The sequence below is a fragment of the Enhydra lutris genome, unplaced genomic scaffold, assembly GCF_002288905.1.
Source record: "Enhydra lutris kenyoni isolate GAN:26980312 unplaced genomic scaffold, ASM228890v2 scaffoldscaffold15, whole genome shotgun sequence".
In the NCBI taxonomy this organism is placed as follows: Eukaryota; Metazoa; Chordata; class Mammalia; order Carnivora; family Mustelidae; genus Enhydra; species Enhydra lutris.
This window is the reverse complement of record NW_019154099.1, coordinates 49,630,527-49,658,045: the sequence shown is the minus strand read 5'-3', so window position 1 is coordinate 49,658,045 and position 27,519 is coordinate 49,630,527. Positions and strand designations below refer to the sequence as shown.

The 27,519-nt window shown below is 43.2% G+C and overlaps 1 pseudogene; it reads left to right on the top strand.

Moving 5' to 3' along the window:
• The window catches only part of LOC111146937, an 88,287-nt pseudogene extending 70,364 nt beyond the window's left edge, over positions 1 to 17,923 (top strand).
• The last annotated feature ends 9,596 nt before the right edge of the window (positions 17,924 to 27,519 follow it).

The following is a 27,519-nucleotide window of genomic DNA, read 5'->3' as shown; positions in this document are numbered from 1 at the left end:
TGTGACTTAGGCATTGTGCTTCTGTTTTCCACATCTAAGTTTCTATTTATAAACCATTTAGTCATATGGGCTACTGGATTGGGAACCTAATTAGAGCTGTATTACAGTATGGTCGTCTCCAACATGTGCATCGCTTTCATAGGAGGGAGGCTAATTGCTTGTGAAGGACCCATTGTACTTCCCTCACCAGGTTTGTTTGTGGATTCCATCTCCCAGAGATGCGCTCCCTCTAAAAGCCCCAAACCACAAACTACTCCTTGGCTGCCTCTCTTTCCTTCCGGGTGGAGGTGGGAAGGGGCGGTAGCCCCGCCCAGAGCCCAAGGCCAGGGCTACTGCAGGTCCCAGGTTGCCGCGTGCGGGGACTCTGATAACCTACAGCCTGCCTGAGGATCCATTTTGGAAGGTTGGGGCCCATTTCTCCTCCTGTCTTGGATGGAAGCCAGCATTTAAATAAAAGAAAGAAAGAATAAGAAAAAGAAATCAAATAGAAAATTCAACCCCTGGAGTCAAGGGCAAGCGAAATTGATTTTAAAGGGCTGGCTTCAAGCCACAGAAACAAAGAAAGTTGAGATGGAAACCCAGCTCCGGCTCCTGGTTGAAGTGTGGCTGCTGCTGAGGGAGAGGGACATAATGGGAAAGGGGACATAACTGCTTCATTTTTAGCATGCCTCCTGTGCCGAAAACTAAGCGTCATGCTCCTTAGAATTAGAGAAAAACCGTCCTCAGAGCAGTTCTGTCTGTCTGAAATGTAAGCAAGAAGCACCACAATCAGGGCAAAAGGAGAGGGTGGTGGGAAGATAAGCATAGCTTATCTCCTGCAACTCCACTTTGTTCCTTATGACTTGATTTGTCTGAAATCATATAATTCGCAGCATGTAAATAAGATGTCCAAATTTAGACGTTATAACCCCACTTGTATAACGGACTATAAACAACGTCAGATTTATTATCTATAAGAGGCGACATTGCCTTGTTGGTTAAGGTTGCTGGTTCCAAAGCCAGAATGCCTGAGTTCAAATGTATGCTTTGCTGTTTATTAGCTGTGTGACTTCAAATTTCTTGACCTCTCTGAGCCTCAGTTTCATAACCTTGAAAACAGGGATCATAATAATAGTAAGTATCTAAGCTGTAGTACATAAAATGAGTGACATATGTAAAATGTGGTGGGCAGCATTTGTAAGTGGTAAAGTGTCTGCTATTTTTGTTATTAAATGTTAATATTTTCTGCAGCACCCCTTAGTTATCTATTTAATTTTCCTAAAAAATTATCAGTGCAAAATATCCAAGTGAAGAAACAATGAATTTTGACCTGAAATTATCCTGATATTATATATAAAAATTAATTCCAGGTTAATTATAGACATAAATAGCAAAGATTATACCATAAATCTTCTGGAGGAAAAAGAAAAAAATCTCTTTAGGACTGTGGTTAAGGCAAAAATAAATTTTAAGCAGGACATAAAAAACACTCACCATAAAAAACACAAAAAAGTTTACTTAAAATTATTTATGCTATGGAAATTAACAAGTATGCTAAATAATTTGACCCTTCAAGTCTTAACATTTGGTTATAATCTATTCACATCTAAATGAACCAAGCACGTGTGCGTGCACACACACATGTGCATGTTTGTGTGTGTGTGTTTGTGTGTAGTTAGAATGTAAGTTCCATGAAGACAAGGATACTTGACTGTAAGATTTGTTGCTCTCATCTCTGAGAGCAACAGTGGTCTGATATGTAGTAGGCACTCAATAAATATTTGTCGAGTGCATAAATGAATAAATGCCTTGTGTTTGATAAATTAAAGGAAAGTTAATTTAATACTGTATTTGTGGGCCAGGAAAATGAAATGGGTTCCTTCCCAGGAGGTATAAATATTATGATTGATCTACTTTTATGTTTTCTCCAGCCGTTTTTTCTCAAGCAGCGTTCGTAATTGGAGGGAGTGATGTATGAGTAACAGTCAACAGCGGGAACCAGTGAGCGAGGCCATGAAACAGAAAGGAAATTAATTTCTGGGCCCACCAAGATATCTCAGTTATCTATCACTTAACAGAATACATGCACTCCAGTAAAGATAACTCTAAAGCAATTTCTTTGGTAAAAGGAAATCTATTTTCCTATGAGAACTCTCAAAAGAAGTTGAATGGGTGTTTTCACAGGGAAAAGTCCTACAATAAATGAGAGTTACAAGAAAGTCTTTCCATGAGAAAAGGCACAAGATGGCGGTCAGCTTCCTGAGGGACTAGATGCGACGGTACCTAGGACAGCTCCTAGAGTACGCTTCCAGTTGTTGTCACTTCCACGGGTTTATTTATTTGCATAAGTTCCCCAATTTTAGCATTCTCTCTATCCAATCAGGTAATAAATTTCTGTGAAATTCCACATTCCCTACGTTCTCTTTAGGGTCAGGTATTTTCCACATATAATGAAGCTATGCTGTGATATGTATGTATGCGATAACAAGAATCACCTGCTTCAATAGTGACATCACACTCAGTTTCAACATCCTTTAAGTCTGAAGTCAAAGATTGTGTGAAACAGAATTTTAATGTGGCAAATTCAAAACTGGATAAATCAACGTTAATTTTACTAATGGCTATACACACGTAATTTGCACACATGGCTTCCAAAACAAGTAAGTCAGTAAGTGGTACCACCACCACCACCACCACCACCATCATCATCTTCACCATTTACATCCAGACAGCCCCAAAGTAACCAAGTGCTGTGAGCCCAATAGTTAAGTGCTGGTTATTGCCTGGATGGCCAAGAACTGGAATTGAGTTTGGCTCTGAGTAAGTTTCACAGCCTGGCCTGAAGCACTGGTCAGTGGGAGACCAGCTACTGGAGCTGGTGTTTCTGGCTCTGTCAGTGAAGAGTGATTCATCACCATGTTCCATGTTTCCATCTGCAAAATGGGGCTCTACACCCACAGCCACTCACTCCAGCGAGAAATTCCACACTGCCCATCTTGAAAATTGGCTGTGGGGGAAGCAGAATTAGCAAGGCAGCAGGGAGGTAGGAAGGCCCTTGGGTTGCTGATTGGAAGCTGAGAGCTGGCTGGAAATAATTCTCTCTGATCTATTGCCTGGAGAACACCATAAGCCAGCTGGTCTGAGAAGATAAGACAATTGTTCTTCTCCAGGCTAGGTGGTGCCATTACCTATCAAGGAGTTGGGCTAGATGTTTAGCAAGCGGTGCTTTCACTGTGTGCCAAAGTCTGCTCCCGTTTCATCTGGATTTGAGAATTAAAAAAAAGAAAGAAAAAAAAAAGCTCATATTTTAAATCATGTTTTAAAAAGTAGCTTGGAAAAACTTTGGAAATAATAGTAGCTTTGCATACATACTAAATTGCCTCTCACTGCCTCCTCTGTCCGTGTGTGTACCTTCTCTTGCCATCACTTTCTCTTGCTGTCACTTTCTCTTGCTATCACATTCTGCCTTATTAGAAGCAGAGGATCCACAATTCAGGAAAGAAGGGGAAATGATTGTTTTTTACCCTTGCAGGATGGCGGTATAAGAACAAAATTGAGTGTGGTGATGGTTAATTTTGTGCCTGCTTGGCTAGGCTACGGTGCCCAGCTCTTTGGTGTAAGACCAATTGAGGTGTTGCTGTGAAGGTATTTTTCTAGATTGTTTAATATTTAAATTAATAGATATAATTCTGACACCAATTCCAATGTGTTTTCCAACACCATTCCCTGACATCAACCAGGTATTGTACAGTTCAACTCAATTCTGACACCATCTACCTGGAGATAACATCAGATCCCACGGTTTAGGGGTTCAGTCCCAGAAGATGCTTCCCAACATTTTCAGATGCCAATCATAAACCTAGTTGCTTCTGATGACCTGCTATAGATGGGAGGTTCTTGTGATTCATTTGCTAAAGAAGCTCACAGAACTCAGGGAAATATTTACTTACTAGATTACCCATTCATTATAAAAGGACATAATTTAGGAATAGTCAGATGGAAGAGATACATAGGATAGGGTAAGGGGAAAGTGGGCAGAGCTTCTGTGCTCTCTCTGAGCACACTACTGTTTCTGAAGCCCCACTTGTTCACCAACCTTGAAGCTCACCAGACCTGTCCTCTCCTGTGTGTTCAGAAGTTTCAGCACACAGGCATGACTGATTAACTCATTGACCATTGGTGATTGAACTCAATCTCTAATATCCCTCCCTCCCCCAGCAGTCAGGAAGTGGGACTGAAAGTTCTAACCCTCTAATCACATGGAAGCCCTCATCCTTTGTGGACCTAGGGGCATTCAAATGTTGTGTCGTTGACATAACAAAAGACATCATTATGCTTTCATCCTTTCAGAAAATTCCAAGAGTTTTAGGAGTTCTGCACCAGGAATGGTGAAACACAAACATACTTGGTATTGTAGAAATAGAAGAAGAAATTCTAAGCTGCAACATAGAAACTCTGCCTGAGTTTCTAGCTTGCTGGACTGCAGATTTGGGGCTCAAGATTGCAACATCAATTCTTACCCGTCTCCAGCTTGCCCATCTGCCCTACTAATGTTGGACTTGCTAACCAGACCCCCAAACCCATGAGCCAATTGCTCTCTTACTCTCACTTTCTCTTTCTATCTATATAGGCAGCGTTCCTTATTGGTTCTGTTTCTCTCGAGGATCCTAACTAATACAAGCATCTTACTCTTACCGTTAAGGGGAGATATACTGCTCCCCAGCAGGGGTGGTTGAAGGGTTGCCAAAAGATGGCCCATCCTCAAACATCTCCCTCCTCTCTCTATTCCCCAGTCTGCCAGTCAGCTTGCAGATTCATTCTGGAAAGTCACTAAGGGAGACAACATCACCTATAGAACACCATAGAAGTATCCTTACACATTAGGCTATTAGCTTGGCAAATTTTTCAGGCTGGGTGGGCCCTGGACCCTGAAGAAAGAGGCCTAATATTGACTCCTGAAAACAGAGATATATTTCAATGCTCATAGCCCTGAGGAGTAAGGGCAGATAAGGGCAGTTGAAGAGGATGAGAGGAGCTGCAAGGGATACCTAGAAGGAAGTTGAAAAGACACAAGGAAGATGATTCATTATGTTGGACAATATTATGAATGATCAGTTTTGTAAGATCGGTAATGGCCATCTAGTCATGGGGAAGCAAATCCCAACTCAAGCAGCTCCCGTGTGCAGCGGGGCCCAGAGTGAAGCCTCACACCCCAGGCCCACTTCCAGCCACCTACTTCTTACCTAAGAAGGGAGCTCAGATAACCCCATCCTGTTGGCAGCATGCAAGGACTTGGCTTTCTTAATATGGAAAGAGACCCTTCAGGGTCCTTCAGCTTTTAAGATCTCACTGCATTTCTCCTCCCCCACGTATCATCCCTGAAAATCTACACCCTGTAGGTGGGTTCCTTGGCAGCAAAACTTTTCCTCACTACCTAACTTTTAGTCTTTTATCATTCTTTTGCTCTTAAAAAAAAGCAATTACCACTGAGGGGCGCATGGGTGGCTCAGTTGGTTAAGCATCTGCCTTCGGCTCAGGTCATGATCTCAGGGTCCTGGGGTTGAGCCCGGTGTGGGGCTCCCTGCTCAGTGGGGAGCCTGCTTCTCCCTCAGATACTCCTCCCCGCTCACACTCTCTCTCTCAAATACATGAAAAAAAAAATCTTTAAAGAAAATACCATTGATTCAGTTCCCATTCTCTTACCCTTACTTGTAGCCCTTTAGATTTAATATTGCTCCATTTTGCAAGCGAGACAACAGGCGGGGGGAGCTTGCCTTGATGTCAGTGGGCGGATTGGGACTCAGCTTGGCTGACCCACAAAAGACTCCAGGGATGATAGACCAAGAAATGCCATGGCTGAGACTCCTTTGCCTAAGAGGGGATCCAAGGTAGGGCCCCAACCACTTGGAAAGCAAGAGGAAGGGATCTATTTAAAATGAAAGCCGAAGTGCTCTTTATTCTGTGAATTTAAATGCAGACATGACATGATAACCTAGGAATACTAGCTCACTGATCATAATTAGACCCTGCATGTCTTTACTCTTGACAGATGCAAAGAATTTCAAAATATAATTAAACCTCCCAATACCCCTGTGAGGAGGTGGCATCATATTCATTTTACAGATGGGTGAACTGAGGCCAACAGAAGACAAGTCTCTGGAAGTTAACTCTTGAATCCGTGAGAAAACATTAGGGAAACCCTGTGGTTCTTGGCTCCACTGTGTTTCGGCTCCCGCCAGCTCAGAGCAGTGGTCCAGAATTTTTAAGGGAGGAATTGAGATTAAATGGTGTCAGGAAAACTTTTTGCCCATATTTATCCATGCAAATGTTTAAACAGAGCTAAAGTCAGTTCATATAAGTGTTTAGCCCCTCCAAGAGTTGCAGTGGATTTGTCCAGGGTTTCCAAAAACTTGTGTGGTCAGAGGAGTCCCCTGAGTGCTACTTGTTAATAATACAGGTCTTCTGGGGACGCCTGGGTTGCTCAGTTGGTTAGACGACTGCTTTCAGCTCGGGTCATGATCCCAGGGTCCCGGGATCGAGTCCCGTATCGGGCTCCCAGCTCCACAGGGAGTCTGCTTCTCCCTCTGACCTTCTCCTTGCTCACTCTCACTGCCTCTCTCTCAAATAAATAAATAAAATAAAATCTTAAAAAAAAATAATACAGGTCTTCTGGATTCTCCTTCTGGAGATTCTGATTCGGAAGGTCTGGGGTAGATCCTAGGTATCTGCATTTTTGACAAGTTTCCAGGTGATTTTTTATAAGTAGGCAAGTTTGGGAAACACTGGATTAGTGTTTCTCTAAGTATTTCTGAAGCCTACTGCAGTGTTTTGTCCCATCAGATATACACAGGGTATAAAAAACAGCCTTGCAAGTCCATTTCTTCCCCATACTCACTGTCATGGAGGATGCAACAAATGTCTGTTGCACACCTGCTCTACCAAAAGCCTTAGCTCTTGGGTTGGGTGCCACAGTAGTCACAAAGGTGAAGAAGCCAGGACAGACAGACAACTGGAGAGTAACTGTAATAGCATGAGATAGGGATATATATGATAGAGGTCTGCTCAAAGCATTCTAATGGGGGAGACAAAGGAGCAAGTAAATAGAGTTGAAAGGAAGAGAGGGGAAATGTACAGCAAGGGAAGACCTGTGAGCTGGGTTTTGAAGGATGAATAAGAGTTTGTCCATTGGGAGTCCATTATAGAAAAAAACCAATAATGTAAGCAAGGGAATATATGTATACATGTACATGTACACATATTTTAATCATTGACTCTTTGGAGGCAGGGCAGTAATACAGCATAAGTCTGTGACAAGGTGTGGTAAGAGCTGATTGCTAAAGGTTTCTTTTGATTCCCTTGTATGTCTTGCTCATTCATCCAACAAATATGTATCAAGTGCCAGGCAGTGTCTGAAGTTCTGGTGATTTACCAGTTACAAAATGAATTTTTCAAAATGCTTTTCCTTGTGAGTTTACATTCAAGCAGAGGGTAAAAATATCAACAGACAAATGAAATACGTGGGATGACAGATGTAATAAATGTACCAAGGAGAGACATAAGATTGAGAAGAAGAATAGGGAGGGCCCATGACAAGGCTTCTGGTTGGACAAGTCTTGCTCAGAAGGTGACACTTGATCCTTGCCCCGAAGAAGGCAAGGGCGGGAGCCAAATGAAGGGAGTGTTCCAGTTAGAGGGGAAAGCAAACAGAAAGGCCTTGAGCATGGACATTGCCTGGGGCCTCTGAGGGACAGAGAGGCCAGCATGGCAGGAGGAGATGAGAAAGAGTATAGGAGAGGAGGTGAATAAGGTGACAGAGTGGGCAGTTAGTTAGATTTTCATGGATTGCTTGGAGGCCAGCAAAGATGAAGTCAGGGTCAGCTCTCAGGAAAGTCAGAGGCCTATCCTTGCAGCTCTTCCAAAACAAAGCACCAAGGAGTGGGATCAAACCAGACAGAGCCAAGACAAAGAAGGCTGGAGACCCTGACCAAGTAAGGGAGAAAAGACATGAAACCCTGCTCTCAAAAAATCCCCTCCCCAAGTAATAAACATTCCACTCACTGGCTAACAACTGTCAATAAAAGATAGAGACCCAACCTCCAGGTGCAACTCTCCTTTGAGCTCAACCACTCTCAAGTCTCAAGAGCATACTCACTTAAATAAACTTTCCTCTTGTACCACTCAACAGTTGTATCTGGTCTATCCTTGAATTCATTCTTGCTATGAGACCCAGAGCCTCCAGTGACATCTTGGGGTTGGGTTGAATGGAGGTCTCAGGGCTGGGGATCTCCCCAGTCCACCCAACAACAACAGTTGGCAGAGAGAAGGGGGACCTGATAGTGAAGGGCTGTCTAGGCTTTCTTAAGGTTTTTTGGCTTTTCTACTGAGTGAGAAGGAAAACCAATGGAGGGTTTTAAGTGGAGGTGTGATATGATCTGATTTTTCTTTAAAGATGTGTCACGCTAATTGCCAAGATGAAACAGCATGAAGGCGCTGAGGGCAAACCAGAGAGGAGACTACTGCAATGATCCAGGCACGAGCTAATGGCAGCTTGGGTCTGGGTAGAAGCAGTGGAGGTGGTATAAAATGGTAGAAGTCTTAATGTCTTTTGAATTGTTAGAAGGGTGGATATGGGGCATGAAGGAAAGAAGGAAACGAGGATTTTGGTCTCATTCTAGAAATCATGTGCAAAGGCATTACCTGGTTTCCACCTGGAGGGTGGGTAGATGTCGAAAACAACAAACCAGGCAAGAGACAAGGATTTTGACCAAGACTGGGTCTATGAGTTCCAAAGAAGGAATCATGGTGAGAGAAGTTTTGGAGGAAAAAGCTGCAGAATTTAGTGACAAACTCAAGGTGTTTTGTATGATCAACTTACAATGGAGACACAGAGGAGCAGTCAGATTGATGGCAGGAGAGAGGATGACTTTGGCTCTGGCTCATGGGTCTGAAGATGTTGCTGATCTTTGGATGAACAATCATTAGACAAGAAGCAATTTAGCTCTTCCACTGGGGAAGGAGGACAGGCCAGAAAGTTGTGGAGACAGCTAGTGATTTTGGATACTGATGCTAATTTTAAAGGAAGACTTCTAGATTTTGCCAAGGATAATGATTTTTACAATATATAGTGTTCTTATCTCTAAATTTAAGCACCAGGAGGGCTTTGGAAATACTTGGAGATAAAAATGGTCCAGCAGGATGAGTACAAATGTTGGGGGTGGGTGGAGGAGAGGAGTGTGGGCTGTGAGAAATTCCCCAGCCTCCTCAGATGGGCCATCCTCTCCAAGCAGACTGTGTTACCTGTGAGTTTTGTCTTTGCATAAGTGCATGAGCACATTTATAAACTGTCTTTGCATTTTTAAAGCATGTAGTGTGGATCCCCAGAAAAATCCCCGAGTGGGCCTTGAAGTCTCTCGCATGTCCACCGTGTCATCTCTTTGCTTTGGTCGCTGGCTGGACAGTGTCTTGCTTCTAATGAACAGAAGACGGCCAGAGTGATGAGATGTCACTACTGACATTAAGGACTGTGACTTCATCTTGCCGACACTTCCCCACCCCCACCTGCTCACTTTGATGAAGCCAAGTGCCATTCTGGGAGCTGCCCTAGGGGGAAGGTTGTGCAGCGAGAAGCAGGGGTGGCCTCTAGCCCACAGCTCAGGAGAAGCTGAGCCCCAGAGACCACCAGTCTGTAAGCAACTGAAGCCTGCCTACCACTACTGAGGGAGCTTGGAAACAGACCCTGCTTTGGTTGAGCTTTGGGATAACAACACCCCAGGGGAGCCCTTGAGAGCAGCCTTGTGAGGGACTGGGGGCAGGGTCACCCAACTCAGCCATGCCTAGAATCCCAACCCACAGAAAATGTAAGGTAATAAACAGGTATTACATCAAGCTGCTAAAATGTGGGATAATTTCTTAGGCAACCGATAACAAATGATTAACATAGGATAACCGGGGATGGTTCTGGAGGAAAAGAAATGGAGGAGCTTGCATAATGAACCTGCATCGTTACCGAACACGTGTCTCTGATGGGGAAGAAAAGCTTAAAAAGGAGGCCCCAGGAAGCCCTGGGGCAGAGAACAGAAGGACAAGTGTAGGAATAGACGAACACCAACCAAATGAGAAAAGCAGAGGCTACTTATTCAGAGTTGGCCAGAGCAAGGGAGAGCTTGACCATCAGTTGCATTTGGCAGAGACTCAAAGACAAACCGAAGATGGGAGAACTTCACAGAGGAAAGGGTGGGCTCTGGGGCTGCTCTGATCGGAGGCTGCTGGCCTGGGGAGGCTGGAGGCAGGCTAACTAGAACCCAGGTCCTGTGTGATTGGTTAGGGGTGCACAGAGGTTTTCTCCGGTTGGCTCCCAGTTGGAAATGAGGACAAAAATTAGGAAAGCTGGTGGTTATTTATCAAGTCCTGGCCATTCAGGGCCACTTGTTAAAGGGATAATTGTCTGGTTCCCTGGGTTGTTGATAAAGACAGCGGTCTGACTGGCCTTCTGGAAGGCTTAGCATAGATAATGAGATGGTTGCTGCAGATGATAGGTCAGAGTCTCATTTTCGTATATGGTCTGGCCACCATCGTCCCTTTGCATCCTCAGTCTCTCAGGAAAAAAGAGTAGCTATGAAGAAAGTGAGGCTAGGAGGTCCCCACAAAGGGATTTAGGACATCCCTCGTCACAGAGGGACAGTGTCAGGAGCCCCTGCTGCTTTTTCACAGGTTCCCAGATAAATCCATAAATGAATACCACAGAGAAAGGCGTGGCTGTACCATGCTCCAGAAATCTGGACCTATGACAAGTCACTGGTGCAATTTACATTGCTTGTGACGATGTTTTAGCCACACCTGTTTCTCCCTTCATGAGGGTTGGAAAGCAGGTGAGCAATGCCGTTCCCACATTACACCTGCCGTCATAGAGCCCACTTTGTTCTGGACCCTGTGGTTTTCTCCAACATTTAAGTGGACTCTTCCCGCTGTGGCTTCTTTTCCAGAACCAGTCCTGGCAGAGTCTTTACCTCCACCATCCTGAGCTGCAGTGTAGCTTTCTTTAATGGACCTCGTTACTATGATCTTTTTTCACAGTCAGACTTAAGGGAGGTTTTCTTTTTCTTTTTCTTTCTTTGTTTTTAATTTTTTCTTTGCCTTTTCACCTGCTAACTGGAAAATTACCCTCCTCATAGTAAATGCTATCTCATCCTGTTGCGAGAATAAGAAATTATCTTGTAACTTTGCTGGGCAAAGCTCTGCTGGGCAAAAATCCACATCAGATCAACACTCCCTCTTAGCAAGCCATGACTTTCAGGAGAGGGACCAGGATCTGGATAATAAGAGCAGGGCTTGTAATCTTCCCCTTGCTAATGAGGGTCGGGTCCTACCTGACTTGCAGGTCTTCTGAAGAGAGAGAGTTACAGCTTCTCCTGCTTTAATTAGCAATGGCTGATGGAGGGGGATGCCTGCCCCTTTAAAGGTACCCACGCAAGTGATTTGAACAAAGCAGAGAACAATTACTTGCCCGGCCCAATGGCAAAGATGGTTAATTAAAATAGCGATGATGCCGATAAGAGGTGTGACAAATGAGGGTCCCTCTTTAATGAGAATGGTTGCATTCTCTGCTCCCTTCTCCCCTTGCTCATCAGGAAATAGCAGAGCAGAGTCCCCAGGAGACTCCTGCTCAAGTAGGCCCCGCAGGCAATGGAAGCTACCAAAGGCCCCGTGAAGAGAAAATTTAACCACCTAATTTGGGAGGGAAGGAGAGAGGCCACAGGCTTTAATGGAATATGCCACCGGCACTTCCAGGACCACGGCTGACGGGATGCACCTCTTGGAACAGTTCTCAGAAAGGCAAGAGCGTGAGGGAAAGAGGAGACACGGGCTTTGTAGCCATTCAGGCCTGCATTGGGATCCTCGTTCTGGAGTCTGTTTTCTCACTGACAACCATAAAGGTAATGACAATGACCTCACTGAGTGCTGTGTGAGGTTATATGTGTCTGCGTCAGGGGGAGAGAGAGAGAGCGTGTATGCTGGGCACACATAGAAATCGGCACCTTTCCTTCTTACGTCCTGGTGTCACAGCACACCTGTCCCGATGGACTTCACTCCTGTCGGCCATCTGTTTTGCAACTTGCCCCTTCTAGTTCATAGGACCCATTTCTAGTGGCCCACACTTTGCCCTACCCCCCGTTACATAGAAGGTATCCGAAAGACTGTTCTTGGGCATTTTGTGTTATTTCTTCCAGGGGCCAGCACCCTAAGAACAGTAGCCCTTCCTTCTTCTTTGCCAGTTTCCCACCATGGATCCTCAACAGACCCCCAGTTGTCAGATGTGAATCGGACATCAAACCCCCACCCCCGCTGGCCCCAACAAGGAGTCGTCTTTGGAAGGACCCAGAGAGCTAAAAAACCCTAAATCTGTCTCTTTCAGGTTTAAGGAGACCCTCATTGTGGCTAACCCTATCTTCGTAAAGCAGAGGCATCTTGCTATCTCGATTTTGTTCTTTCCAATGACCCTGTGAGGTTGATAGGCCACGTGGAGATTCACAAAGTAGTTTCACTTGGCTAAAAAATCTTAAGTTTTGGGAAGAGGCAGAACTAAAGCCAAAATATCTGGAGGAAAAGCTGGGATACACTCTCCATTTTCTGGAAATAACTCACATTGGACTCTAAAAATCTCAGTGACTTAAAGTAACAAAGATTTCTTTCTCTCTTGTGCAGATTGTCCATCCCAGGTCAGCTGGGGTTCTGCCCATCAAGTCACCCCTGTAATCATCTGCACCCTGAGTCCTGGGCCTATGGGACAGCTGCCCCTTGGAGAATTGCTAACTGCTGGGGCAGAGGAAAGGCAAGCATGTGAAGCATTTGCTTGATCCTAAAGCACTGGCCCAGAAGTGACCCATTTCGCTCCACTCCCATTTCACAGACCATGCCTCAGTTTATCAGGGCAGGGAAGTACAACCGTCGCCCAGTGAGGGGCACGCACATTGGCGAAGAGTTACATAGTCTACCATTGACCCCCCTGCTCCTTATCTCAGCTCCTCAGTGCTCTTGGAACAAGCAGAGTCTGTTAGTGGGCTACTTATGGTGGCTAGTGATTGTTGATACAGATGGAGGATTGCTGACCCCCTTAAAAAAGAATGCTCTTTTTTTGAAAGCAGAGACAAAGATATCCACAGTAGTGTTTGCTTTGGAAGAGACAAGTTAGAAGGTGATGTTTGCACTTGGCAATCAATAACATGTCCAAATCCTGAACTGGAAGTTAATATATCAGCAACTGCATGAGGAGAAGCTCTGCGGGCTGTGTTCCCACGTCTAGCCTCTTACCATAGATATCGTTCCAGTCTCACAGGGGCTCAGAGCCACATGTAAATGCTGACAGTCTGCCATAGCAAGGCATTAAAATATCCCACTTTTTGGTTTGTTTGCTGAAAAGGAGACAGAACCAAGTAACTTGCTAGTGACAAAGGGTCACACGTTCTCCCCTAGAACAACAGAAATAGAACTTCAAAATTGTTTGGAATTGTTACAGTGGAAGATGGCGGGGGGTCTCGAGTAAAGGATCCATTGACAGAGTTCGGCTGGGACTGGAGCTCTCTAGGGGCAGGCCAGGTGACTGCTCTCTCTCCATCTGCATGTACACTGCATCTTAATCCTTTAATACATTTGTTGGCAAAAAAACAAAAAAATAAGAGCCCAACGCTTCTCCTTCCAGCTTAGGTAACTTGTGCCATACGAAAGAGACATCAGATATGCTGACTTACCTACTCAGATTTCACACTTGCTATACTTCTAGGAGGATTTGAGGAAGGATCTGCTTTAAACGTGACCTGAAATGGGGCAATTGAAACTGAAGCCAGAGCAGAGACCATAGAGTGAGTAGATGTTTCCACACTCCTGAAAACAGCTGATGGTGTGCTCAGCTGTGACTTGCTTCTGTAGTTTCCAGGAGTCAAGATATAATAGGACCACACTGGCTTCTTGGGAGGGTCATGCAGCTGGTGCCATGTCCAGGGGCAGCCTCTCCAGCTTGAATGGCACTACCTGTCCCCACCTGAGTCTCAAGAAAGGCTGACTTATTACTATGATAGTTGTGCCACCGACCCATCACACCAGCCTACTGACCAATAGCAGTGTAGGTGTCCTCTCTCCCTGCTGCCTTTCCTATCTCTCATGGGCAGAAAAGCAGTCCGAGCCATCTCTGTGTTCAGATATTATCAGAGAAAACCTTGAGGCATGACCTGATTTAGGGATCTGTGGTCAATTACATTTATCTAACATTTATATATTGACTACATATTCAGAGCCTAGAAATACAGAGATGATGAAGAGAGAGCATCTGGCATGAACACTGTTTGGCAGAACCACCCTGGGACCTAGGCAATGGGGACCCCTTTGCTTAGAGGACCCACTTTGGGCCTCTGATGGTCATGCCCTACCCTGTAAAGAAGGATTCTGCAGAGCCAGGAAGGATGTGTACAACTGAAGCCTGTGACCCTCTCTCCTTCTACTCAATGTTCCAGGTGCCCAGCACCCCAGAATTTCCTGCCCAAACCACCCACAACAGCATAAGCCTCTGCCCCAGGTCCAATCTGGCCTGGGAGGAGTCTATCCAAGAGGGTGAGTGATTGAGGAGAGTTGGCTTTAGCTAGGACTTTTGGCCTGATGTCTCTATTGACTTGCCACAATCCCCTTCACAGTGTGGGTTGGAACAGAAGTGGGAGATGGAGCAGGAGGGTTAGCAGGCCAGGGCCTCTATTGAAATGTTGCCTCTAGTCCTGAAAATGGGGGGATGGCCTCAGGATTGGACATTCTGGGAGGTAGTAATAGAGCTAGGTTGGAGATGGGCAGATCCCAAGTCTAGAATGGGTTTCTTTTGGCTGGTAAGGGGTTAATCAGCCACTGTTACCTATTTCTGATTGTTTACGGGAAGATTTGATCATGAAAGGCCAATGAAAGTGTTCAAGAGTCTGATTCTTCTTGTCTATCTAAATTACCATCTCAGGAGGTAAAGCAAACCAATTTACCTTGAAACTTTCATCAAAGAAATCTGTAGACAGTCCAGGAACTACATGCTAACAAGATAGTGAGTCCTAAAGCAGGAAAATAAACTAAAAAGCCAAACTCAAACTAAAAGGTATTGCTTCATGATAAACTCCCACTTATTTGGACAAAAGAATCCAAAGATAGCAGTATCATGGGAAATACAAATAGTTTGGTTATCCAGATGTTAAGTTAGGATTATCTGTCTTCACAGATTTAAATTATTATAATTTGCAATGTAATATAATAATTATATTTATTATAAAATATTAAACTTATACTACATATAATTATATTCCTTCTTCTTTGTTACCAACTTCAGCAATTTGGCAGATTGCCTTTACTATTTTTTTTTAAGTTGCTAATATATACTTAAGATCTATCCTCCAAAGACTGGTTAAGCAGTAGAAGTAGGACAAGATGTCCCCAGTGGTCCCTTTCTTATTATGACTGAAGATAGGTACACAGGAACTTCTCCTTGGGGAGACTCAGGAACGTGCTTTCCTGTGACTAACTCATGGCTTATTTGTTGTGATAGTGTCTCAATCTTCTCAACTATTGTCATTCTAGATTATAGAGCTCACCAAAGAATTCTGTGTTGGGGATATCATAATAGTTGTCTACTCACACAAAATGGTTATCTTGCTTTTTAAGTCCCTGCACCTGAAGAATGTGTAGGTTTCTACTGTCCTTTAACTTCTTCCCTTATCTTCTCAATCAACTCCATCTTTACTCACCCAATAATCCCCTTAAGGTATTTTTCCCTCTAGACCATTTGGTAGAGTTCTCCAGAAATTCTGCATAACTAGAGGAGAAGAAAGATTTAGTAAAGAACAAGATGACATGGGAGAGTGTATGTGGGGGGAGAGGGTAAGGTTTGCAGGTCTTAAATGTCATGCTACAGTGTTTCCTTGATCTTAAGGTAAATGGATCACCATTGGGAAGGTTGAACAGGGAAGTGATATGACAGGTCTTTGAAAAAGTAGAGTCAGGCTGAGACAAAAGGGTTTGGAGGCTGGGAGAATAATTGAGCATAGTTGAACATGGGCTTTGGATTGAAAAAAGCTCATCTCAAATCCTACTTCCAATATTTCTTGGTTATGTATCCATTCAGTGGTTATTATTTACTTTCTCTGATGACTCAATTCCTCTTTTTTTAGGAACTTTTTAAAAAAATTTCTTTATTTGACAGAAAGAGAGATCACAAGTAGGCAGAGAGGCAGGCAAGGGGGGCAGGAAGCAGGCTCTCTGCTGAGCAGAGAGCCCGATGCGGGGCTCGATCCCAGGACCCTGAGATCATGACCCATGCCGAAGGCAGAGGCTTTAAGCCACTGAGCCACCCAGGTGCCCCGACTCAATTTCCTAATTAGAGAAAAAGTTGTAAGGTGTTAGAGTGTTGCTGTGAAGGTTAAAATGGGTGTGGGAAGCTCCTGTTGGCAGATTGGATGAGACAGAGGAAGGTCTAAAGCAAGACTGTGGTTGTAGAAATGGAGAACAGGGGAAGGAGGCTGGAGACATGATTGGCAGGAATGGTTAGAGGAATTGAGGGTGAGTCGGCTTTCTACCTTGAGTGATCCCATAAGCTGCACAGCTTAAGACTGAGGGGTAAGGCAGTACAGAAGGAAGCTCAGATTATTTCAGATGGAAAAGGAGCAGATGAGTTTCATTCCATATAATTTGAATTGAGGGTGAGTGGAAGACATTTAGGTGTCAGTGGTCATTAATTCACTAAAGATAGGGATCCAGAGAGCACTATCTATTTGGGACTCATAAGAACATGGGCCAATGTGGCCATTACAGGATTTGCTTATCTTGCTCAAGAGGACAAGGCAGATTCACTCTCTCATTAATTCTTTCATCTAACTCACTCATCAACTATAAACTTTTTACTATGTGCCAGGGTCATTGTTATTAAACAATGGTGAATAGGCAGAAGTTGTCCCTGATCCTCTAGAGCTTATGTCTAGGACTTAGGCTCAAAGCGGGCCAAGGATGCCCCTGCCCTTCAATCCTGGACAGCCAGAAGCCCAGCCCTGTGTGTGGGCTGGATGCCAGGGTGATGAGCCAGGCATGGGATGAGACAGAGCTGGTCTGTGGTCGTAAGTCAGAGCACAAGAGGAGGGAAGACTGTCTGGGCTGACAGCATCTGAGAACAGAGCAAACGCTGATCTGGAATAAACTGTGTACAACACAGGCCAAGAAAGGTGGCCTGTGCAGGTCTAGATGGCCAAAAGTGAAGACACTTCCCGAGGTACAGCTTGGGAGCAAGGGTAGTCTTTTCCAGGACACCTGTCACTTGGTCTGTGAGTGCTAAAGAGATTGCTGAAAACATCAGATGGACCCTATTCTTTAAGCTTTAGCATCTAGCATCATGTCTTCCTTTTAGAAAGCTTAGTGAATATTTCTTAAAATGGAAAGACAAAGGAACAATAAAAAAGGAGGGAAAGAGACATTGAAAAGAGTTAAATTGTCATCAGTCTTTAGATTTGGAAGGTGGTAAAGATATTATGGAATATTTACTGACCTTCAACCCAATCATAGAAATTATTAAGAGGGACAAAAAGTTGCTAATCTGAGTTTTGGGGCTGCTAAAAATTCATGAAAGCTTGCTCCAATAACTTTGATTAAAACTGGTAATTGTTAATACCAAGATGTGCAATGTCATAGTCTGATGCTGAATGTCTCATGCACCTTTTCTAAACTTCAGAATCTTATCTAGGGATGGCTTTCTCTCCTAGAGAGCAAAGAAAATGATGACATGAGAAGGGGTTCATTCAGCCATGATGGAGCTTTCTACCCGGGCTGCTGGTCTACCTTCTACATGGAGAGCAGCAATAGGCGTGACAGCAGGATTATTGGCTGTGACTTGCAGCTGCACACGGGAATACTAACCGTCAGCAGTGACTTCTTACAACGGTAATATACATGCCTCTGTTTAAAACTTAACTGGCAGACTTCCTGGCAGAGCTCCTGGGAGTGATGCCCTGATTTGCAAAGACTTAATGACTTCTTGTCATCCAACACCTGTAGGTAGAGAAACAGGAGGGGAGGGCATGAGCACCTGGCTTGTGCCCCAGATAAAGTGAGCCATGTGGAGTTACATAGGCTCTACCTTTTCAGAAAAGAATTCTTTATGTTCTCTTCATTCAATAACCGATACCTTGATAATAAGATTGCCAGTGTTTTCATTCAGAGACATTTTAAATTATGTTCTTAAATTAAAAAAAAAACAAAAACCTTGTTACCTATTATAGAAGGTCATTTCAAATCCCCCATTTATATATATTAGGATGGGTTTAGTCATAAATTAAACTTGAGGACAATTGTATTTCTAGAGTCCTGATAAAAATTTTCACTCCTTTGGAACACAACCCGGATCCTTGCCAATGTGACTGGGGTCATGTCGGATCCTGTGAGAAAACTCCAAGAGATGGAGGGCAAAAGTCTTCCTGGGCCAGTGCCCGGAATAGACATGGGAGGATCCCCAGAGTGCTTTCATGTCCTCCTTCAGGATAGATGGATCTGATCAGTGTGGAGAATCCTTAACTTGCTCTTGAGAAGAAGTGAGTTGGGGGAAATTGGAGGGAGAGATGAACCATGAGAGACTGTGGACTCTGAGAAAGAAACTGAGGGTTTTGAAGGGGAGGGGGTTAGGGGTTTGGGTGAGCCAGGTGGTGGGTATTAAGGAGGGCATGTATTGCATGGAGCACTGGGTGTGATGCATAAACAATGAATTCTGGAACACTAAAAATAAATTGAAATTAAAAAAGTAAAGCTAAGAGGTAATCATTGTTCCCTTGTTGCATTCAATTGCTTGTGCATAGCCCACATCCCGTGCGTAGCCCTCATCCCACACGTAGCGCTTGTCCTGCACGTAGCTCATATGTCACACGCAGTTCACGTCCTGCATGTAAATCTATATCCTGTTTGTAACTGGGTCTGTGTAAAGTATAAAAAAAGAAGTGGTTGTAAGAAATAAAGTCGTCCGTGGATGGAACTAGAGGGTGTTATGCTTAGAGAAATAAGTCAATCGGAGAAAGACAACTATCATATGATCTCCCTGATATGAGGAAGTGGAGATGCAATGTGGGGGGTTTGGGGGGTAGGAAAAGAATAAATGAAACAAGATGGATTGGGAGGGAGACAAACCATAAGAGACTCTTAATCTCACAAAACAAACTGAGGGGGGCTGGGCAGCGGGGGGGAGGGAGAGGGTGGTGGAGTTATGGACATTGACGGGGGTGTGTGTGCTGTGGTGAGTGTGTAAAGTGTGTAAACCTGGCGGTTCACAGAACTGTACCCCTGGGGCTAAAAATACATTATATGTTTATAAAAAAATAAAAACATAAATTAAAAAAAAAGAAATAAAGTCGTCTACTAATCATCAACCAATGGTCCCCCCATCATTTCGGCTCCCATCACCTGGATCCCCACCTCATGAAGGTGACACACTCCTTCAATTTTTTTTTTCTTACTGAGCAAATATATTGTTCTCAGGAACTGATGACATTCTGAAAGCTACCTGTCCCCATGGCTTTCAAACACCAATCTGTGAGGTCCTAATGTCCTCTTTATCGTCATATCTTACTTCATATGCAACAACTGTGTAAATAATTTAAATGATCATGCAAGCCTCAGCAAGAAGTGTGAAGTCTTCGGCTTTGAAAGTAACTCAGTATTTTTCAGATTAGGATGCAACTAACACTTTGCCTAATTTTCACTCTCCCTTTTTGATAGAATTACAGTGCTAACTATAATGACGATATCACAACAGCAGTGACAATATGAATCTAACCTCCCAGATTATTTCTAATCCAGGGTTGTTACTTCAGGTATGAAAATAAACACTTAGAAGTAGGATGAGGGAAACCTGTAAATGTTTGCATTTACATAAGTGTGAACATCTTTCAATTATGCAAGGAAAGCCAAGTAAATATGATTGCATTCTCACCACTGATTCCAAAGAAATCATACCTATCAAAACAAAAGAAAATAAAACAGAAAGGAAGCAGAAGTAGTAAAAATCATAAAGTAACAGAAGACCATAATCTATAAATTATAATACTTTTCAAACTAAGACCATGGCTTGAACTATGTGAAGAAAAATTAAACCATATGTTAATTGCAAATTACAGGAAGTTGAAAACATTAAAATGTAGAATTGAAGGCAAAAAATATTATTAAATGATACAGAAGGGGTCATTTTATATTGAAGGTGATAATCTGACCAATAAAAAAATATAGAAGTCATAAATACTAAATAACAAATCATCAAACTATATAAGCTAAAAACTGTTAAGAAATGATACACGGATTTTTGTATGTATCCTGTCTTTGATTTTTTATATATATATATATATATATATATATATATATACACACACACACGTATATATAGTGTAATGTGTATATCAATGTGTAATTGATAATGCAATACGTTTTCTTTTCTGTATCCATGAAACTTTTACAAAAACTGATCACTTACAAAGCCCCAAAGTTGGGGTGCCTGAGTGGCTCAGTGGGTTAAGCATCTGCCTTCAGCTCAGGTCATGATCTCAGGGTCCTGGGATTGAGCCCCACATCATTTCTCCCTCTTCCCTTCCCCAACATCTGGTGCAAAGGCGTGCACGCGCGCGCGCTCTCTCTCTGTGAAATAAATAAATAAACAAACAAATAATAAAATCTTAAAAAAAAAAAAGCCCCAAAGAAACCTCAGTAGAGTTTTGGAAGCAGAAACTATGCGGGCACATTTATCTGAGCACAATATGTTGATCACAGACAACAGGAAAAAATAAGTTTGTTTCAAAGTAAAGGGGCAGTTACAACCAACAATGAGAAACTGAAATACACTTTTATAGAAAATTGAGTAAAAGGATACACTCAATAAAAATGAAAAGTGAAGCAGTATGAGTCAGATGGAATTGGTGGGATTTAAAATAAAAGATAAAAAATTAGATCAATGAAAAAAAATAAGTAAAAAAAGTTAAGATGAAAAATCCAAGCATAAATGTAAGATTAATACTTGAAAATTAAGAAATGGAACAATAGGGGCGCCTGGGTGGCTCAGTGGGTTAAAGCCTCTGCCTTCGGCTCAGGTCATGATCCCAGGGTCCTGGGATCGAGCCCCGCATCGGTCTCTCTGCTCAGCGGGGAGCCTGCTTCCTTCTCTCTCTCTCTCTGCCTGCCTCTCTGCTTACTTGTAATCTCTGTCTGTCAAATAAATAAATAAAATCTTAAAAAAAAAAGAAATGGAACAATAAAGTAAAATAGAAACATTAATAGGAAAAGAAAAATATTATTAAAGAGAATGACTACAACAGAGAGGTTTATGAAAGCGCTGAGCAAACACAGAGGAGAAACCCCCAAGCAAAAAGGGAGTGAAAGTTTATTTGTGAAAATCTGGAGTTTCAAAATAGAACGTGAAGAAGCAGCGAATAATGAAAAAGCGATGGAAATAGAGAAGCGAAGGAGATTTAAAAATTGAAGAACAGACTTGTTTCTAGAAACTTGTCAGACTGAGCTAACACAGATTCCTCTTTCAACCATAAACAAGTAAAAATGTTGGACAAAATATGCCAGAATAACTTTTCAAAACAGCTGAGCTCCAAAGACAGGGCGGGAGCTAGAACAGAGTCTTGGAGGCCAGGACGGGGGAAGGTCTCAATGCCTTGGGAGCGGAGCGTGTGTGTGGAAAGTTGACTGGGAGCAACCTGGCGGAGGGTTGGGGGGAACCTGCAGGAGGGGCAGAGGCAGAAAGGCAACTGAGGCCGAGTTAGAGTGAAAACCTCAACAGACCCTACATCGCGCTTTGGAGCTGAGAAGTCCCCACTTAAAAGATGTGGCCTTAGCGTCTCCAGCCATGTCATTCAAGATAGCCTGGCCTGGATAGGTGGCATGACTTTGGGGGTGGCAGGTCCTCTAGAGAGACTCAGATGTCAGCCAGCAGCCACACTCCCAGCATCCTGGGCAATGACCACTTCCATCCAGGGCCAGGGAGGTGGCTCTGAAGAGATACATGTATTTTTCTTTGAGTATATGAATAACTTTCATTTTTATTTTTTCCACAATTCACTTAGCTTCATGTATGCAATTTTGACAGTCTTGAATATTTTTTCTTTCTCAGTCGTTGGGGAGATACAATCAGTGATCCAATCACCGTCCTCTCTCCCACTGGTATACAGAGACACTCACGGAGATGCTGCTTAAGGACACATATATTCATTTTAGTGACAGTTACATCAGTGGGAACATTGAAAATGAAAAGAATGTCCCCAAAATATCAGAACAGTAGAATTACATGCAGTATTGAAATTATGTTTTCGAAGAATTGGCATGAAGAGGTTAAAATATGTGTTTGTAAAATATGTATTTACATATATAGATTGTAGGATTCTAATTCCCTAAAACATTTGTTATTTAAAATTTTACTCTAATTGTTGATACATTAAAAAAAATGAAAGGAAATAGATCAAAATCATGTCAGGATTTGGCACTTTTACGTGTGCATTTCTTCTCACATGTTTTCAAAAGATCGAAGATCACGCATTACTTTGTAATCATAAAAACCTAACATTATATATAAAGACATAATTATTCTAAATTAGAGTCTACTAATTTTCACATTTATTTTTATATGAAAACTGATCTGTGAAAGGGAAACCTTACTATTTTGAGAGTAGATTTTCAAAATTTTTGGTATTTCTTTCAAGTTTTATCTTCACGGTGAGTGGGGGAAAGAAGTAAGTCTTCAGTGTTTCTGAGTTCTTCTCTCAACTTATCCCCCCGCCACCCTTAGAAGACAGAAGCCCACAAAAACGTTTGTGCGGGGGTGGGGACGGGGGTGGTGGGAGAGTGGTGGTGCACATGTGTTTGCATTTAAGCTCTGCTGTCTTTGGGCCTCTCCTATGATCTCTCCAATTGCTGTGGAGTCAAGGTGACTTTGCCTATGATTCCCATGAGTTAGAGGGACATGGTCAAATGACATTCTTCTAAGGCTTTAAATCCCACAAACCCATAAGCAAGGAAGGAATGCACAAATCCCACTTCTAAAGAGTAAAAAGGAAATTTTAAAAGGCACCCACCACTCAAGGGATTTTTTTTTTTTGAAGGAAAGGACTTTTTTCTACCAGAAACTAATTTTCTTTCTTTGCATTTGTTTTAGGAACTAGGTATTTAAAAAGTGATGGGGACCAATCCTACGGTTTGAAATTGTGGAAAGACCTACGTTCATTACCATTGTTTTATTTTTCTGCTTCCATTTTGTCTCCCTGTCCCCCTGTTCCTCTCTCCTTCTTTTCCTTCTTTTTCTTTTCTTTCCTTTAGAGTCAGTGCCAGACAGCTTTGCTTCGGTTCCCGCTTTTGTCTCCCACCACTCCCTTCTTCTCCAGGCTGCTTTCCCATGTTTCACAGTGAATTTCAATGTGCTGGGGTGGGCGAAAAACAGGGAGGGCCATTAAAAACCACTGTTCTAGAAGCTTATGTGTTTGAGAGCCTGTGAAATCCTCCCTGGCCTCAGAGATTTTAAATTGTTTCAATCTATATTTTCTTTGTCTTTTATGCTTCTGAAGCTTCACATCCAATAGGCACATTTGTATCCAAAGCATGGATTTTTTTAGAGTTTGACAAAGCTGATCCCATGGATTCAATTTCCATAAATCCCTTAAAGTGTTTGACCAACTTTTCTCATTTTGCAAAAATGTCTAACAAAATCACAGGGGAAAACAATTGTTCTTGACATCACAACAGTTTAATATGTTAACTTATTCATTAAATTGTGCTTCACATCAATGGAGATCCTCAGTTCTACAAACTATCATTTTTTAAATAGCAATAAGGGTTGATAATGTCACAATACAATCTCCTAGTACCCGGGTTCATACATATTATTGCACAGAAACAAAAGGAAATATCTCTTAGGTGAAATAATTTACTATCTATTGAATAACTATGTTTACATCTAAAATGGGGCACCAGTAAAAGTCTAGGTTTTTGTTTCCAACGGGTTTCATCTTTGATACATTAAATGAAAAATAATGCAAGCCCAGCCCAGAAAGTACCTCTAGGGGCCAAACACACACACACACACACACACACACACACACACACGTGCGCGCGCGCACGAAGGAAAGGAAAGAAAAGACCGCCACATGATTACAAAGATAAGAAATTAAAAACGTAAGAGGTTGGTGGAAGGCAAATAATGGCGGTAACTAAATCACACGAACTCTGCTTCCTTGGAACACGGTTTCCCCCGGCAAGAACTGAGGGTTTCCAGCAGTGACATCTGGCCCTTTGATGAGTTCCCACAGAGCAACAGAACATGGAACGCGCAGAGTCTCTACTCCGTGCGTCAAAGGGTGACAGTTGCAGTCTGTTCCATAGACAACGTCGAACACAGGCTTAAGAAACATCTGTGCTTTGGCGTGCTCAGATCGGGAGTCCTGGTAGGGTACCTCGAGTCCTTGCCTGGAAGTCCTGGGGCTTTTGTCTCGCAGACGTTGCTGGTGTTCATGGCAAGGCCAGTCGTCTGCAAATCTCAGCACTTCTGCACGGAAGGTTGGGGCTGTCCCTGTGCGGTGCGGATGGGCCCACGTGCGGTCCAGCCATGAGGCTACAGAACACCCGGGTCTCAGAACCCACCCAATGGCCCAGAAGGGCTCATTCAGAGTCTTAGGGAATTAGTTCGGATGTGTCCGGGTGGATGTGGTGAGAGCATAGCAGGATAATGTCCCATCGAGAATGGAGGAGGGGGCTGAGGGAGGTGACTTGGAGAAGGAAACTCGGGGAGCTCCCCAGAGGTGCGGCGGCTGGCGGGTGCCCTTGGACTCAGCCAGCCCTGGGACCCAGCCGGGAGACGTTCAGCTGCGGTTCTGATGACCAGTGGAGGCACACCAATTATGCGAAAGGAAAGCCTTGGAGACAGAGCTGTGATCAGACGAGGGTATCCTTTGCCCCAGTCCACGCCAGCTTTCCCTCGGATCCGACCCCGCCAGCTCATTCAGCCTTTACTTCAGTCCCGAAAACGCTGCCAACGCTCTGGTTCTGTTTCCTGAGCCTCATGCTCTTAGCAGCTCTTTGAAATGGCCGAAGAATGACGGTCCATGTGTCTCCAGCCTGCCCTTGTACTTGAGGACAGAAACCATATGTTGTTTCTCTATTTTTCAAGATTTCCTGGCACATGTTAAATTCTTCATCTTTCCACCTTTGAAAGATCTGCTTCCCTTTTAAGAGCCTTGCTTTCCTCTCTAATTACCCCTACTCTCCCTAACTCCCACCCCTGCGTGATCCCATTATACAGGACTTTCTTCTCAGCTAGAGGCCATGGTGGGAGAGGAATCCGATAAACTCTGTGTGAAGATGGTAGCCTATGACAGCAACGGCTGCATTTCCTCTCTCCAGCAACAGGGCAGGCTGCAAAGGGATTCATTTAACACCAAATAAAACCTTTAAGAACCAAAGCAGTAAGTTGCTGATAAAATTCCAGAGACCTGGGGAAGAAGTAGGGAGGAAAGGAGGTGTTTTGTTTTTTTTTTTTGAGCAGGGTTTCTACTGATCACGCCTTACCTCTCACTATTCAGGCTGTTTTACTGATTCGAGATATTTCTGACACTGAGCTTCCCTAAGGAGCTGCGAGCACATTTCCTCAGCCTTCATCTTGAATCGGTTTTGGGATTGGCTGGGGTGAACAGCCAGCGTGAATTGTTTGAATGTCTGTGCTTCTCGGTCTCCCCTGAAACACTGCCCGTCTCTTGGACATTTCACTCCTAATGAGATGATCCCTCCCTGGAGGCAGTGAGCCAACTCTACCAATCTCCTTGGCATCTTCTAAGTCACTGCAGTTCTACAAGAAGGTAAGGAAAAACATAAGTCAATAAAGGCCGAGATTTCATATTCTTGCAATTCCCAGTCCTGATATGGATGCTGAGCAGCATAAAGTCATTGGGAAGGCTATAAAGTCAAGACTGGGGCTCTGAGCAACTGTCTTATTGATAAACTCGAATTGAGAAATCTTTTAACATCCCTGAATCTCCACTGGAAACTACCAGATGGGATCATGAATAGAGGCCCTACATATCTACCATATGAGAGAGTGTTGAAGATCCAATAGGATACTAAATGTACAAATGTTTTGAAAGCATTAAGTACTATACAAAGTTATGAATTTTAATCTTTGCAAAATGTATGATGAAATAGGTAAATGTGAAAAGCACTTGACATAGTTTTCAATTCCCTTTGTGTCAGAGGTTGATAGTTTTACCAGTATTAATTTTCACATTGTTTCTTTAATAATAGAACCCTCCCTCCCTGTTTATCAAGGCACATGGCAACCAATAATAAAAACATTTCCTGGCCTCCTTTGCATTTACTTGTAGCTAATGACTAGGTTCTAGCCCATGAGATGTGAGTGGAAGTGATAACTGCAACTTCGTTCCATGTCCACTCTGCTGTCTGAAATACAAATGAGATGGCAGGAGCCTCAGCAGTCACTTTGGACCATGAGGATGGCATGCACATGTTAGTATGAATGAGCAACAGGAGGGGCACTGGGGTTCTTTAATGTCACTCACCAGAGCTATCTAACCAGTTTGCCTTTTAAATAAGAGGACAACAGCTTTGATCTCATTGAAATCACTATTATTTTGAGTTTCTCTCTTAAAGCAGCCAAATGGGAATCCTATCCTATGGATTTAATTTTTTTTTTTTTTTTAAATGATCTAGGCTTGCCTCCTTGCCAGGTCTCCCTCTGGTAGAATTTCTTCCCCATGTAAATACTATCTCTACTCAGACTTTTGAACAAGTCCTCATATTTCAAACCCTTGATTAAACTATGAAACAGTTCCCTCCTTGAGATGATAAGAAATGCATAGCACACATGATATCGATAGCTGTTGCCCAATACTGATTGCTAATGTTATTAGTTATTAGAAGGAGTATCCAAAGAATTCTCAGGGTAGGCTTTCTCTGATTTCCAAGAGTAGGCTGCCAAAAAGTTAGAAGGAGACAGAAGAGAGAGTATGTACCTCAGTCCATGATGATAACTTAAACACAACCACAAACATGTACACAAGGTCACCCCATCCCAATCTGGGGCTTCCCTTGTCAAGGGAAGGAATGTCTATCTGGTAGTTGTAGGAGTCAGTAGGATATGGAAGTCCCTGGGGAAATTTTTCCCCTTCCTCTCGGGCTCTTAATATCAATGTATCTGGAATTGATTGGGTTTTAGATCGCAAAGCTGCTGACTCCCCGTGGATCCCAAGGCCCAGATGTCTTCTCTTGGCAACCCTTCTCTGAGTGTCACTCAGCACGTAGATGTGCAGTCTATTTTGGAAGAACAAACTGTATCCTTACCTCTTCACTTCCATCAACATAGGACCCCAGGGATATGACAAGCGTACTGCTTTAGAATGAAATGTTATGAGGGAGGAAGCCCCTGTCGGTCTTTTTAATTTGCTCAGCACTGGCCTTGCGCCAACACAAAGAGATGGTTTCTCCTGTGAACATCCTGATATCTGGTCT